The following is a 12638-nucleotide window of genomic DNA, read 5'->3' as shown; positions in this document are numbered from 1 at the left end:
ACAAATTAGCAATTTATTCTTATCCTTTAATACATTTTCTAGGTATTTTAACTTAGGCCAAATAATAAATAGTGGATAAATAAAATAAACTATACGGTTTAGAAACTTGTTTGCTGCATTCATGCTGGTGCATATTGGTTTTGGATGAGTGTAGGGTTAGATGAATTGAAGTTGAATTCAAATCACATTTGAATTTGACTTAAATCTGGGAAATAGAGGAAATAGATTTGGAAAATGAATTGACTTTGAAAAAATTCATCTTCTTCCATTTTGGCCCAACCAAACCAGCCCAGCCCCTTTTCCTTTTCTTTTTCCTATGCTGGCCTGCTTCGGCGGCCTGTCCCGGCGGCCTACCCGCAACAGCACCGCGTGGCCTGCTCGCTTGGGCCCGCTGCTCCCTTCCCGCACCGGCCCGCACTGCGCGTGGCCTAGTTTGGCGCCCCGGCCTGCTCGGCTTTTCCCACAGCACGCGGCCAAGCGCCCGCTAGCTCGGCCCACCGCTTGGCCTTCATCACCCGAAGCCACCGCGTCGCTCGCCCTCTCTCTTTCTCTCTCGCTGCGCTCTAGCCCCACCGGTCAGCGCCCTTTCCTTCTTTCCTTTCTTCTTCCCCCAAGCTTCCTTTCTTTTCCCCCGGCGTTTTCCTTTCTTCGGCCGCCGATGGCGCGGCCATGCAGGGAAGGCCACCGCCGTCGCCCCCGCATGGTAGGTGACCGAATCCATTTGCTCCCCTTCCTTATTCCATGCACCACCCGGCCTATAAAACCCCGAGCCTCCCCTCGGGCCTTCTCCACCCTTGCCCACTACCGAGAGCTACCGCCGCCGGTGAGAACCCCCCCTTTCCGAGCGCGAACGCTGACGCCAAGGCCACCCGAAGCATCACCGGATCTTCCCGCGCCTGTAGGTACTCCCCATTTCGCATTTTGGTGCTATTTTGCCTGGCTACACCCTCACCCATGCTCTCTCTCTCTAGTTCGCGGCCGCCATCGACGACCCACTTCGGAGCTCTCCCGGACGCCGCAACCACCTCCAGAAGCCTCACGGTGAGCTCCTCCGTCTTCCTGTGCCTTCCTTTCGCTGCTTCGTGCGCTAGAACGCTGCATCCGCGAGCGCCCGATGCCGCTGGCCATGGCGCCCTCACCGGAGACGAGGTGCAGCCACCGGTATCACCCGCACGTGCCCTGCGCCGTTAGATCAGAAAGGAATGGCCAAGATTAGAAGTACCGATTGGTTAAGTGGCCGGTCCACCGTGGGCCGTAGACCCGGTCCACACCGCCGCGTCAGCCGGTCCACAGAGCCACGTGGCACACCGCACCAATCCTGTGCCGCCACGTGTTGACCCGTCAGCATCCCCAGTCAACCCGCAGTCAACATCCGGTCAGCCGTGCACGTTTTGCAGAAAAGCCTCCGCTTTTTCCAGAAATCAACCCGCGGTCCAGTCCAGTTCAAACTAATTTTTATTTAGTCCTATTTTTATTCATTCAAGTCCCTAAAGTTTCCAGAAATAGTAAGCCCGGTCCAGATTTCATTTAAATCCAGATTTTTAATTATTTTAATTCGAAAATAGGTTAGTTTATTTACAGAATTGCCATTACATCTTATTTCGTGCATAACTTTCACGTTTTAAGTCCGATTTGAGTGATTCTTTCGCTTATGTGTTCATAGAAATGCGTAGAACAGATCTATAAGCTTTTCAACATATGTTTTCACTATTTGGTGTATTGTTCTAATAGAGTTCTATCTTGTATGCATGTAATGATTGGAATGATGCTTGATTGATGATTGGATCACAATTAGAGGGTGAGCCATTCGAGGTGACTGAGGACCCCCAGCAGGATCAGCAGTACTCCCAGGACGACTTTGAGGAAGGCAAGTGTACCAAAGGCCCCTTGTTACCTATGAACTACTACCACTTACATTAATGCATGAGTTTAATTTGAATTGCCTTTAAGGACTTTACCTAGATGATTCATTGTACCACATATCGTTGATACCTGGGTTTATTGGGTAGGCATTTTGGATAGATGCTGCAGCGCTTAACATGAAGTAATTGTTAAACATATTTAAAGACTATATGCAATGTGATAAAATGGAACTTTTTAGCAACAGATAGGGGGCTGGAGTACGGGGATGAGTACTCTAGTGCCTCTCCATAAGGACTTTATCCTGAAGCGGCAACCCAGGAGGGACCGTACAACCCCGAGTGTCAAATGGCTCTGACTTTAACCTATTATCTAGTTTGTACTAGCTCGTCTGTAGCTCCAGTAAAGGGTAAGAGGGTATCTTTCCTTTTTCTGTTAGGGTGTGCACCGTGCTGCGATGCCCACGTGTGCCATTCCTTTGTAGCTACGATTTGTTAGTGCAACTAGCTAAGGGTTTCATAGTGAAACTCTGCCACACTTCCTGGGAAGAGGTGTAGTGGGTCTCGCGAACCCCGGCATTGGGAATCACAGCTCGGTGGGTAAAGATGTACAATTTCTGCAGAAATAATTAACCTGTTATAACAGCCGTGCTCACGGATACGAGCGGTCTGGATCCTTCAAGATTAGTGGTTACCGTGGATGATGGATGGTTGGGAATTGAGATAAAGCTGGATGATACTTTAATACCACTGGGAATTGGGACTGTTCATTAAAGTAGTAATTCAGGTTGCTAAAAATTGATCAACTAAAATTGCGAACCGCAGTCAAACAGTGTCAAGCCTATTTGAGCCTCATAGATCCCTTTGTTATACTTGCTAAGCATGGTGAGCTTACACTTGCTTTACATCCAACGAAAATCCCGGATGGGTAACAGATAATGGATATGAAGAGTTTCCGGAGGATGTCCAGGACTACTAGGAAGGCGTTCACCAGTTGGAGTCCCTGTGGCAGTTGGGCTAGTTTTTCCGCTGTGTTTGTAATAATATTGCCTTTGAGCAAACTTTGTATTTAACCTTATGATGAGATATGCGATGTAATAAGTACTTTACTTTGATACTATTGCAATTTGTGATATATGTGTGTGTTTGGACATCCTGGGCGCACATATATGAGTACTTGGTTTTGCTTTGCAAAATTGGGTGTGACACGCCCATTCCTGAGGACGCGAGGCGGCGGGCGATCAACCGGGTGCACGCCAACGCACAGAAGACATGGAAGGATGCCAAGGCGGCGAAACACACAAAGCAACTCCTTGTGTGCGAGGAGCTAGATAAGCTCCACCATCAACAAAGGAAGGAGGGTCTCCTGCTAGAGGAATCCCCGTCGACATCGCTATCAACAGAGGCCTCGGACGAGGATGATGGGGGCGAGGCGGGGCGAGGTCCCCTAGACCACCTTCCTGATGTAGTGGAGGTGGTGCCTGGGGTGCTGGCCAGTAGCCCGGCACTCCCAGGAGGAGGAGGAGAAGCGGACCTAGGGCCGGCGGTTGCCTGCTCCGGGGCCGAGGCTAACACGCTCGAGGCCCAGGCGTTGGGCAAATGAGCCATCAACCCGGTGGGCTCGGCGGCCATGGTGGAGCGAGTGGCGGTGGAGACGATGCCACCGCCCCCACAGAGGACCGAAGGGGCGCTGGGGTCCATTGAGGATCGACCGGCGCCGATGGATACGGAGGCGATGCCTCTACCGCCGCCTCCGCTGTTGTGGACGAGGTTCACCATGGTGAAACGGTTGCCACCCCGTTCAAGGTTAGTGTATTTTTGGTGGGGTTATAGTGCATTCTGTTCACCTTTTTGGTCTCGTGCTGACCCTATAGGTTATTTTTCCTTAGTCGAAAGCGGCATGTGGATGAGCTCCCCTTGGCGCCCCTTAAGGCGCTAAAGGCGAGCCCCGGCTCTTCCACCCACTGGGTGGTGGAGGCACAAGCCGCTAACCAATGCGGTGCGGCGTCGGCGAGGGTTGACCCAAGGGGGCTGGCCGCCCAAGGAGGGGTTGCTGAGGCGGCCCCTACACAGACGAGGGAGGGAGCGCTTTCGCCTTGTGGGGGCGAGGCTCACGAGTCGGACGGGGCCAGCGTGCCCTTGGTTACTGAGGCCATCGGGGTCTCCGAGGCTGAGGCGACGGAGGCCACGATGCCCATGACCGTCGAGACCGCAGTGGCTGTGGTCGGTGTCTCTGCGTCTACCGAGGCCACGATGGCGGAGGCCGAAGCCCCCGAGACTGTTGAGGCCATAATTGCAGAGGCTGGAGCCCCTAAGATCACCAAGGCCGTCGTGATGGCGGTGAGGCCGTCTATCTAGGAGGCGGACATGCAAGCGGCGGAGGCCTTGGTGGCGCCCTTGGTTCAAGGCCCGCCGTTGTTGCGGGAGAGCGCCCAGGAGGCAGAGGTCTATCCGATCTCCTCTGATGATACTTCCCAGGCGCGGGAGGTGGTCAACGCCGAGGATGCCGGTGCCGTGGAACAGCTGGCGCCGTTCTTGGATGGGGGAAGCTCGGCCCTTGTTCGGGCGTGACCCAAGCCTTGTGGGTGGGATGACCTGCGAGTACTGTGGCGGAGCTGGGATGACCCTAAGGGGGAGCCTCTGTTCACCCTCGAGGACGCAGCCGAAGGCGGGTGCTAGGGCACCTTCGAGCAATACCACCAGGTGGCGGAGCGGTCGCTTTGGACGGCCCTGTCCATGGTGGCTGACGAACTACCCAGAGTTGCCTAGGTTCGTGTTTTCCTTTCTCGCACAACGTTGTCCTTTTCTGGTTTCGTTGCAACCAATGACCCTCATTCTGCTTCCCCAGGAGCTTGAGACCCGGTCGCTTGGGAAGTCGGTCTTTCTCCAGTGGGAGAGGGGCGTCTGGGACCAGCTTCAGCGGCAGAAGGACCTTCTTGCCAGTGCCAACGAGCTCCTGTCAGCGCAGAGTGTGGAGGTAGAGGACCTCCACCTTCGTTGTGCCGACACAAAGGTCGAGGCAGCCATGGCCTAGACACAACTCGCTCCTCTGGCAGCGCAGGTTAAGGAGTTGGAGGAGGAGCTCACCCACGCGGTCAGCGACCGGGATGCCTTTAGGGGCCGAGCCGTTGAAGCTACGGCCTTGGCCATGGCTCACGCGGGGCAGCTAGGGGCAGAATAGAGGGTGCACCAGCTAACGAAAGGTGCCTTGGATGAGGCCCTTGCTATAGCTAAGGCCTTGCGGACCGAGGCTGTAATTTGGAGGGGGACGGTCGAGGGTGAGTTTTAGTCCCCTCATTTTGTTTTCTTTTTCTTATGTTCACTCCCTAACTCCCTTGCGTGACGCAGAGCTAGGGAGTGAGGCTTCTAGGGTGGTCGAGGCTTCTCGGGTCGAGGCCTAGCGCTTGAAGGAGGAGGCCGAGGCTTCCCAGGCCAAGGCCCTACGCTAGAAGGAGAAGACCGAGGCTTGTCAGGTCGAGACCCGACGCTGGGAGCAGAAGGCCAAGGGTGAGTTCCATGGGCTTCCGTCCCTAACTTAGGTTGTTTTTTCCCTCGCTCGGCCTCATTCCATTTTCCTCGGTGCAGAGTCGGAGGCGGAGATCACTCGGGCCGCCGAGGCTTCTAGTGCGGTGTAGACGATGCTCGAGGCCGAGATTGGGGAGCACGAGGCACTGAAACATGCTGCCCTTTCCACCTGTGAGGCCTTAGAGGTCAAGGGGGTTTAGTCAGGCAGCTCCCTGGGGAGCCGTCTGACCACGCTGAGCAACCAGGTGCGCGAGCGGCTCCGAGGGGCGCTGCACACTGGTGTCAAGCGCACGCTGGCCGTCATCTCTTCTCACTACGTTGGCGTCGACCTCCCGGCCATCAGCGATGGGTATGTCCTGCCTGATGATGACGAGGAGGTGGACGCGGTGGTCATGAAGCTGATGGAGGCGGCGGAAGGCCCTGGCACAGCGCTGGCGATGCTCTTCGAAGAGGAGGTGGTTCCTCCCTTACCATCTGCCGGTGCTGAAGACCCTGAGCCTTGATCCGTGCCCCGGAGGCTATGTAAAAGTAGAGTAGGGGTTATTTTTTACATCGTAACGCTTGTGGCCATCGAGGCCTTTATTTCTGAAGTATTTGTGTTTCTTAGTTGTTTTTCTTATGTTTCTGAGCCTCTGCCCTCTGTTGCCCCTGATCGGATTTTGTTTGCAAAGCACCCCATTGGGGCCTAAGCCATCCCTTGAGTGAGAGGTAGTGAGGGAGTGCCATAGCCTGGAGGCGTAGGCCATCTCGCGACTCTACCGGCCTCTTGCTTAGGAAACAGACCTTGGTCCGAGGAGTTTTTACAACTGATTCGTCAGAGCCCGCTAGAGTCTTGGCGTAGGAATTTTTGCGAAAAACAACTAAAGAACGGTGCATGGGACCTAGGGGGAGTCCCCCATGTAGCCCCCGAGGGAGGCTTGGTTCTACCGAGGTAGAGCCGAGTCTCTCTTGTCATGTTATTGTACTGCCGAGACCTACGATGGGCTCGGAGGGTTTCTCGAAAAATTAGACCAACTAAAGAATGCTTTTTAATTGTATTTCGAGAAACGATATATACAATGCTTGGAAATTTAGGGATAAAAGCGACGTAGCTGTTCTATGTTCCAAGCGTTGGTGAAGACTTTGCCCTTCTCGTTAGCCAGCTTGTAGGTCCTAGGCTTCAGTACTTGGGTGATGATGTACGGTCCCTCCCACGGCGGGGTCAGCTTGTGGCGACCCTTGTTGCTCTATGCTAGCCTCAACACTAGGTTGCCTACCTTCAAGTCTCAGCCTTGGATGTGTCGGGCCTAATAGCGCCGTAGGCTCTGCTGGTATTTGGCCGAGTGTAGTAGCGTGACGTCTTGGGCTTCCTCTAGTTGATCAAGGGCGTCCTCTCAGGTGGTGCGGTTACTTTGTTTGTTGTAGGCTTGTAGCCTCGGGGAACCATATTCCAAGTCGGTGGGGAGGATGGCCTTGGCCCCATAGACCAGGAAGAAAGGCGTGAACCCCGTGGCTCGGCTTGGAGTGTTCCTTAGGCTCCAGATGACCGACGGAAGTTCGGTGAGCCATTTCTTGCTAAACTTTTTCAACTAGTTGTGAATCCTTGGCTTGAGGCCTTGTAGGATTATGCCGTTGGCACGCTCTACTTGGCCGTTGGTCCATGGGTGTCCTACGACCGACCAAGCCACACGGATGTGGTGGTCATCGCAAAACATCAAGAACTTTTTGCCGGTGAACTACGTCCTGTTGTCGGTGATGATGGAGTTGGGGACCCCAAACCTATGGATAATGTTAGTGAAGAACAACACCACCTGCTCGGATTTGATTCGATTGATCGGACGAGCCTCAATCCATTTGGAGAACTTGTCGATTGATACTAGTAGATGGGTGTAGCCCCTAGGGGCCTTTTGTAGAGGCCCGACCATGTCGAGCCCCCACCCAGCGAACGACCATGTGAGGGGAATGGTTTGCAGGGACAGGGCCGGGAGATGTGTCTGCCGAGCATAGTACTAGCATCCTTCGCAGGAGCATACTAGCTTGGTAGCGTCGGCGACCGCCATCAGCCAGTAGAACCCTTGGCGAAAAGCGTTCCCTACGAGTGTCCGAGGCGCCTGCGTGTAAGTCCCAAAGCAGGGCTTGGCCTGCCTCGGCACTGATACATCATTGGAGGACACCTAAGGGACTTCGCCTATACAATTCGTTATTGTAGAGGACGTAAGCCTTGGCTCGGCGCGTGAGCCGTTGGGCTTTGGTCCTGTTGCTAGGAAGTTCCCCCTGATCGATCCAATCAAGGAACGGGATTCGCCAATCCGCATCCTGGTCGGTCTGCGAAGGCTCAGCACTGACTTCCATGACCTTGGGCTCGGTCGAGGGGGTCTCGACAGTAGGGGGGCGTCGAGCTTTGCCGTGGGTTCCGCGGGTGGGCCCTTCTCTGTTGTTGAGGTGTAGCCAATGAAAGGTTTGTAGAGGTCTCTGGCGAAAACGTTCGAGGGGACCGAGGCCCGTGCCGAGGCCATCTTTGCCAGCTCATCGGTGGCCTCATTGTACTTCCGTGCGATGTGATTTAGTTTGAGACCATCGAACTTGTCTTCTAGGCATCGTACCAACTTGCAGTAAGCCTCCATTTTGGGGTCGAGGCAATTTGACTCCTTCATTACTTGATCTATGACGAGCCACGAGTCGCCTCAGACGTCGAGGCGCTGTGCCCCAAGTTTGATGGCGACTTGTAAGCCGTTGATGAGGGCCTCGTACTTGGCCATGTTGTTGGAGGCGGCGAAGTGGAGTCGCACCATGTGGCGCATGTGTACTCCGAGGGGCGAGATGAAGAGCAGTCCCATGCCTGCCCTGGTCTTCATCAGGGATCCATCGAAGTACATGGTCTAGCACTTCGTCTGAATTTGAGCAGGTGGCAGTTGGGTGTCGGTCCATTCAGCCACGAAATTAGCCAAGACCTGAGACTTGATCGCTTTTCGAGGCATAAAGGTCAAGGTTTCCCCCATAAGCTCGACAGCCCACTTGGCTATCCTACCCGAGGCCTCCCGATTATGAACTATCTCGCCTAGGGGGAAAGATGATACCACAGTCACTAGGTGTGACTCGAAGTAGTGACGTAGTTTGCATCGAGCCAGGACCATGGCGTAGACCAGCTTCTGGATGTGGGGGTAGCATGCTTTGGTCTTGGATAGCACCTCGCTGATGAAGTAAATAGGATGTTGGGTGGGCAGAGCATGCCCCCCTTCCTACCTCTCTACACTATGGTAGCGCTGACCACTTGGGTCATTGCGGCAACGTAGAGTAAGAGGGCCTCGTCTCTGGCCAGGGGTACTAGGATGGGAGGATTTGTGAGCAGCGTCTTGAGTCTGTCGAGGGCTTCTTCGGCCTCGAGGGTCCACAAAAAACGCTTTGATTTTCTCAAGAGTCGGTACAGAGGCAAACCTTTTTTGCCGAGGCGTGAGATGAAGTGGCTCAGGGCCGCAAGACATCCCATGACTCTCTATACTCCCTTGAGGTCTCTGATTGGTCCCATGCTAGTTATGGCCGCGACTTTCTCTGGGTTGGCTTCAATGCCACGTTCCGAGACTATGAATCCCAAGAGCATGCCCCGGGGGACCCCGAACACACACTTCTCGGGATTGAGTTTGATGCCCTTTTCTCTAAGGCATTTGAAGGTTATCCTCAAGTCATCAACGAGATCCTCGTCCTTTTTGGTTTTGACCATGATGTCATCTATGTAGGCCTCAATGGTCTGCCTAATGTTGTTGCCAAAGATCTAGGTCATGCACCGCTGGTACATGGCACCTGTGTTTCTAAGGCCGAAAGGCATAGTCACGTAGCAGTACATGCCGAATGGTGTGATGAAAGAAGTCGTGAGCTGGTTGGACTCTTTCATCTTAATTTGATGGTAACCAGAATACGCATCAAGGAAAGATAGGGTCTCACACCCTACAGTGGAATCAACGATTTGATCTATTCGGGGTAATGGAAAGGGGACTTTCGGACAGGCTTTGTTCAAACCGGTGTAGTCTACGCACATCCTCCATTTCCCATTTTTCTTCTTGACTAACACGGGGTTAGCCAACCACTCTGGGTGGGACACTTCCCTGATGAACCCGGTCGCCAAGAGCTTCTGTATCTCCTCACCGATGGCCCTATGCTTTTCCTCGTCAAAGCGGTGTAGGCGTTGCCTCGCTGGTCTAGATCTGGCCCGGATGTCCAGGGCATGTTCGGTGACCTCCCTCGGTATGCCCAGCATGTCCAAGAGACTCCATGCAAATATGTCGGCATTTGCATGGAGAAAGTCGACGAGCATGACTTCCTATTTGATATCGAGGGTGGCGCTGATCCTCAGTGCCCGGTCGTCGGGGCAGGCGGGGTCAACCGGGATGAGTTTGATGGTTTCCATAGGCTCAAATGCTCCTGCACGATGCTTGGAGTCAGGCACCTCGCCACTGAGTTGGTCGAGGTGGGCGATGAGGGTCTCGGCCTCCACAAGGGCCTCGGCGTACTCGATGCACTCAACATCGCAGTCGTATGCATGTTCATACATGGACTCAATCGTGATGACACCGCTAGGGCCTAGCATCTTGAGCTTGAGGTAGGTATAGTTGGGTACTGCCATGAACTTGGCGTAGCATGGCGGCCCCAAGATGGCGTGGTAGGCTCCCCCGAACCCGACTACCTTGAAGGTGAGGACTTCCTTGCGGTAGTTGGAGGGGGTGCCGAAGCAGATAGGAAGGTCGATGCGCCCGATGGGTCACGTGTGCTTCCCTGGCATGATGCCGTGGAAGGGGGCGATGTCGCCTTGGAGCCTCGACCGGTCGATCTCCAAGAGCTCCAGGGTATTGACGTAGAGGATGTTGAGGCCGCTGCCTTCATCCATCAACACCTTGGAGAGTCGGGTGTTGCCGATGATCGGGTCGACAACCAGTGGGTACTCCTGGGGTTCGGAACATGGTTAGGGTGGTCACCTCGATCGAAGGTGATCACCTCTCGAGACTAGTTGAGGTACTAGGGGGTGGCCACCTTGACCGAGAAGACCTCTCGGCATTCCCTCTTGCGCTACCACGCCATAAGGCATGCTGAGGGCCCACCGAAGATCATGAAGGCATTGCATACCTCAGGGAAACCGTTGTCCTGGTCCTCATTCCACTCGCCGGTGCCCTTCTGCTTGGCGTCGTCGCCGGGGAGCCCAAGCCTGGCGTAGTAACGCCACAGCATGGAGCAATCCTCGAGAGCGTGCTTGACCGGGCCCTAGTGGTAAGGGCAGGGTTTCTTGAGCATGTCGTCAAAAGGCCTAGGGCCTTTGAAGCCTCAGGGGTTCTTGCGTTCTGTGGCCATGACCAGATTAGCCTCTAGGACCTCCTGCTTCCCTAGGCACCCCTTTTTCTTTCTCTTGGGGAGGTGGGAGGCTGAGGCCTCGGGGGCCTCGTCCCTCCGCTTCCCCTTGGTGTCGCTGTCGGGGAAGATGGCTCCAACAGCCTCCTCACCTGAGGTGATGCTGGTGGCGATGTTGAGGAGTGCGGCAGCAGAGTGCGGCACGTTCTGCCCTAACTCTCAAACTAGGTCTTGGCAGGTAGTACCGGAGAGGAAAGCCTGGACGATCTCCGAGTTGCCGATGCTGGGCAACTTGGTGCATTGTTTGGAGAAGCACCGGATGAAGTCTCAGAGAGACTCGTCTAGCTTCTGGCGGCAGCTCTTAAGATCTCATTAGTTCCCAGGGCGCACGTATGTGCCCTAGAAGTTCCCGATGAAGATCCTAACCAAGTCACGCCAGTCGTGGATTTGTGAGGGAGGAAGGTGCTCGAGCTAGGCTTGTGCTGAGTCCGACAGGAGCAAGGGGAGGTTGCGGATGATGAGCAGGTCATCGTCCACGCCACCTAGCTGGCAGGCCAGGCAGTAATCGGCAAGCCAGAGTTCAGGGTTGGTCTCGCCACTATACTTCGTGAGATTGGCTGGTTGTCGAAACCGGGCAGGGAAAAGTGTAGCGCGGATGGCCCTGCTGAAGACTCGAGGGCCTGGTAGTTTAGGGGAAGGATTGCGGTCCTCCCTACTATCATAGTGATTGCCTCCGTGTGGGTGGTATCCCCGAGCGGGCCCCTCATTGTCGTGGCATCGTCACCTGCTGACCACCTCATGGTCTCCATGTACCTCGCGTCGATTACCGAGGCGGTCCAGAAGCACAGGGACCCTGTGGGCTATCGGCGCTTGGTTAGGCTCGAGACGAGCCAGGGCTTCCCTATCCTACCGAGGTGGTGCCATGGGCAGGTTCAAGGCGCCCCCGTGCCGTCTGGAGGTGGAACTCTTGGCCTGCTGAACCGCGGCGGTCTCTAGGAGATCCCAGAGCTCGCCGCGGACCCGCCACCCTTCCGTGGTAGAAGGCTCGGGCATTGCGTGGACTAGCATTGCCACAGCCATGACATTCTGGCTAGCGCAATTGAAGACTGGGGGTTGCTCGCTCCCTTCGTCATCATGGATGCGATGATGCACATCGTGGGCCCTCCATCGGGCTCCCCCGCCTTCGCTGTGACCTCGCTGTTCTTATTCAAGAGAGTCTCAAAGCTACTATAGAAGGAGTTGGTCTTGTTCGACCTAGGCCTGGAGCTCATGGAGCTGTTCTAGCTCTGGGCACTGAGGTCATGCAAGAGCGACGTTCTTATTTCGTGCGGCCGGTAGGACATTGCATGGGGGCGTGGCAGTGCCCGTACCTGGGCGAAGCAGGGAATGGCTACCTGCCCCCTTTTTCTCTTCGCCCGCCCTTGGCATCCTGAGCCCGACGTGGAAACACTCATGAGTGGGGTCGTAAGTGCCTTCATCATCAGAGTCGGAGTAGCCGAAGCAGTAGTTGCTTGCGGCCAAGAACTGGCGCAAAGCCCCAGGGTCGTGGAGTCCAGAGAAATCCACTCTGGGCCATGCCTCGTCCTCATCTAAGGAGTCGGCGTGGGTGCTTAGGTCAAGGCTGAAGCGCTGGCGGCGCTCTGAGGGATCCTCATGAGCGGTAGTATAAGCGTAGGCATAAGAGGCGGCATCATTTCTCAACCCGAAGGGGTATGGGGATGGTGCCATTGCCTGACTCTTCTCCATCGGGATCGGCTCCTCAGGGAGTGGTGGAGCGGATCCTGATAGCTAGCCATCGCTGCGTGCCACCGGCGGTTTTCCTTTGTCCAAGCTCAGGCCAGATAGGTCCCCAGCCAGGGACCCCATGCCAACAGCTGGTCGTAGGATATCGGCGGGGAGCGGCATGCCATCCTGGATTCACGTAGCGTCAGGGTGGTCTTG

The sequence above is a fragment of the Miscanthus floridulus genome, chromosome 5 (genome assembly GCF_019320115.1).
Source record: "Miscanthus floridulus cultivar M001 chromosome 5, ASM1932011v1, whole genome shotgun sequence".
NCBI lineage: Eukaryota > Viridiplantae > Streptophyta > Magnoliopsida > Poales > Poaceae > Miscanthus > Miscanthus floridulus.
This window is presented reverse-complemented; position numbering follows the sequence as displayed.